Genomic DNA, 4,172 nt, shown 5'->3' with positions numbered 1-4,172 from the left:
ACAGGAACCATTTTCCTGAGCTGCACTACTTTCCGGTTCAAGAGGTAGTACTTCATTGAGTTCTACTTTCCTCCCACTTACTCCTTTCGAGAGAAACTCTTTTTCCAGAAAGAATTCGTTCCTGGCAACAAAGATCTTGCCTTCGGATCTAAGGTAGAGGTATACCCAATGGTTTCTTTGGGGTATCCTATGAAGACGCATTTTTCCGACTTGGGTTCGAGCTTTTCAGGTTGAAGTTTCTTGACATAAGCATCGCATCCCCAAACTTTTAGAAACGACAGCTTAGGTTTCTTCCCAAACCATAATTCATACGGTGTCGTCTCAACGGATTCAGACGGAGCCCTATTTAAAGTGAATGTAGCTTTCTCTAGAGCGTATCCCCAAAATGATAGCGGTAAATCGGTAGGAGACAGCATAGATCGCACCATATCCAATAGAGTGTGATTAGGATGTTCGGACACACCGTTACGCTGAGGTGTTCCAGGCGGCGTGAGTTGTTTCACGATTCCACATTTTCTTAAGTGCATACCAAATTCGTGACTTAAATATTCTCCTCCACGATCTGATCGTAAGAATTTTATCCTTCGGTCACGTTCATTCTCTACTTCATTCTGAAATTCCTTGAAGTTTTCAAAGGTTTCAGACTTGTGTTTCATCAAGTAGACATACCCATATCTACTTAAGTCATCAGTCAGAGGTGAGAACATAATGATATCCTCCGCGAGCCTCAACGCTCATTGGACCACACACATCAGTATGTATGATTTCCAATAAGTTGGTCGCTCGCTCCATTGTTTCGGAGAACGGAGTCTTGGTCATTTTGCCCATGAGGCATGGTTCGCATGTGTCAAATGATTCATAATCGAGACACTCTAAAATTCCATCAGCATGGAGCTTCTTCATGCGCTTGACACCAATGTGACCAAGGAGGCAGTGCCACAAGTATGTGGGACTATCGTTATCAACTTTACATCTTTTGGTATTCACACTATGAATATGTGTAACATTACGTTCGAGATTCATTAAGAATAAACCATTGACCATCGGGGCATGACCATAAAACATATCTCTCATATAAATAGAACAACCATTATTCTGGGATTTAAATGAGTAGCCATCTCGCATTAAACGAGATCCAGATACAATGTTCATGCTCAAACTTGGCACTAAATAACAATTATTGAGGTTCAAAACTAATCCCGTAGGTAAATGTAGAGGTAGCATGCCGACGGCGATCACATCGACCTTGGAACCATTCCCGACGCGCATCGTCACCTCGTCCTTTGCCAGTCTCCGCTTATTCCGCAGCTCCTGCTGTGAGTTACAAATATGAGCAACGGCACCGGTATCAAATACCCAGGAGTTACTATGAGTGCTGGTAAGGTACACATCAATTACATGTATATCACATATACCTTTAGTGTTGCCGGCCTTCTTGTCCGCTAAGTATTTGGGGCAGTTCCGCTTCCAGTGACCCTTCCCTTTGCAATAAAAGCACTCAGTCTTAGGCTTGGGTCATTTCTTTGACTTCTTCCCGGCAACTGGCTTACCGGGCGCGGCAACATCTTTGCCGTCCTTCTTGAAGTTATTCTTACCCTTTCCCTTCTTGAACTTGGTGGTTTTATTGACCATCAACACTTGATGTTCTTTCTTGATTTCTGTCTCTGCTGACTTTAGCATTGAAAATACTTCAGGAACGGTTTTCACCATCCCCTGCATATTGTGGTTCATCACAAAGCTCTTGTAGCTCGGTGGAAGCGACTGGAGGATTCTGTCAATGACCGCCTCGTCCGAGAGGTTAATGTCCAGCTGGGACAGGCGGTTGTGCAACCCAGACATTTTGAGTATGTGCTCACTGACAGAATTATTTTCCTCCATCTTACAACTATAGAACTTGTCGGAGACTTCATATCTCTCGACCCGGGCATGAGCTTGGAAAACCATTTTCAGCTCCTCGAACATCTCATATGCTCCATGTTGCTCAAAACGTATTTGGAGCCCCGGTTCTAAGCTGTAAAGCATGCCGCACTGAACGAGGGAGTAATCATCAGCACGTGACTGCCAAGCGTTCATAACGTCTTGGTTCTCTGGGATGGGTGCTTCACCTAGCGGTCCTTGTAGGACATATGCTTTCTTGGCAGCTATGAGGATGATCCTCAGGTTCCGGACCCAGTCCGTATAGTTGCTGCCGTCATCTTTCAGTTTGGTTTTCTCTAGGAACGCGTTGAAGTTCATGTTGACATGAGCATTGGCCATTTGATCTACAAGACATATTTTGCAAAGATTTTAGACTAAGTTCATGATAATTAAGTTCATCTAATCAAATTATTTAATGAACTCCCACTCAGATTTGACATCCCTCTAGTCATCTAAGTGTTACATGATCCGAGTCGACTAGGCCGTGTCCGATCATCACGTGAGACGGACTAGTCATCATCGGTGAACATCTCCATGTTGATCGTATCTTCCATACGACTCATGTTCGACCTTTCGGTCTCTGTGTTCCGAGGCCATGTCTGTACATGCTAGGCTCGTCAAGTTAACCTAAGTGTTTTTGCATGTGTAAAACTGTCTTACACCCGTTGTATTTGAACGTAAGAATCTATCACACCCGATCATCACATGGTGCTTCGAAATGACGAACTTTAGCAACGGCGCACAGTTAGGGGGAACACTTTCTTGAAATTGTTATGAGGGATCATCTTATTTACTACCATCGTTCTAAGTAAACAAGATGCATAAACATAATAAACATCACATGCAATTATATAGTAGTGACATGATATGGCCAATATCATATAGCTCCTTTGATCTCCATCTTTGGGGCTCCATGATCATCTTCGTCACCGGCATGACACCATGATCTCCATCATCATGATCTCCATCATCATGTCTCCATGAAGTTGCTTGCCAACTATTACTTCTACTACTATGGCTAATGGTTTAGCAATAAAGTAAAGTAATTACATGGCATTAAATCATTGACACGGAGGTCATACAATAATTAATACAACTCCTATGGCTCCTGCCGGTTGTCATACTCATCGACATGCAAGTCGTGATTCCTATTACAAGAACATGATCTCATACATCACAATATATCATTCATCATTCATCACAGCTTCTGGCCATATCACATCACAAAGCAATTGTTGCAAAAACAAGTTAGACGTCCTCTAATTGTTGTTGCATCTTTTACGTGGCTGCAATAGGGTTCTAGCAAGAATGTTTTCTTACCTACGAATAACCACAATGTGATTTGTCAACTTCTATTTACCCTTCATAAGGACCCTTTTCATCGAATCCGCTCCAACTAAAGTGGGAGAGACAGACACCCGCTAGCCACCTTATGCAACTAGTGCATCTCAGTCGGTGGAACCTGTCTCACGTAAGCGTACGTGTAAGGTCGGTCCGGGCCGCTTCATCCCACAATACCACTGAATCAAAATAAGACTAGTAGTGGCAAGAAAGTTGACAACATCTACACCCACAACAGATTTGTGTTCTACTCGTGCAATTGAGAACTACGCATAGACCTAGCTCTGACACCAATATTGGGAAACGTTGCATAAAATAAAAAAATTCCTACGTTCACCAAGAACAATCTATGAGTTCATCTAGCAACGAGAGAGGAGTGCATCTACATACCCTTGTAGATCGCGTGTGGAAGCGTTCAAGAGAATGGGGTTGAGGGAGTTGTTCTCGTCATGATCCAAATCATCGGAGATCCTAGCGCCAAACGGACGGCACCTCCATGTTTAAACACACGTACGGTCAGCGTGACATCTCCTCCTTCTTGATCTAGCAAGGGGGAAGGGGAGGTTGATGAAGATCCAGCAGCACGACGGCGTGGTGGTGGATGCAGCAGGGCTCCGACAGGGCTTCGCTAAGCGACTACGGGAGGGAGGGCTGTAGCAAGGGGGGGAGGGAGGCGCCAGGTGTCAGGTGCGGCTGCCCTCCCACCCCCCCCCCCCTCTTTATATAGGGACCCCAGGGGGGGCGCCGGCCCTAGGAGATGGGATCTCCTAGGGGGGCGGCGGCCAAGGGGGAGACTTGCCCCCCAAGGCAAGTGGAGGCGCCCCCTCCCCTAGGGTTCCCCACCCTAGGCGCAGAGGGGGCCCGGGGGGCGAACCAGCCCACTAGGGGCTGGTTCCCCTCCCACTTCAGCCCAT

Source organism: Triticum dicoccoides, chromosome 5B, assembly GCF_002162155.2.
Source record: "Triticum dicoccoides isolate Atlit2015 ecotype Zavitan chromosome 5B, WEW_v2.0, whole genome shotgun sequence".
NCBI lineage: Eukaryota > Viridiplantae > Streptophyta > Magnoliopsida > Poales > Poaceae > Triticum > Triticum dicoccoides.
The sequence above is the reverse complement of the archived record's forward strand: the minus strand, read 5'-3'. Positions refer to the sequence as shown.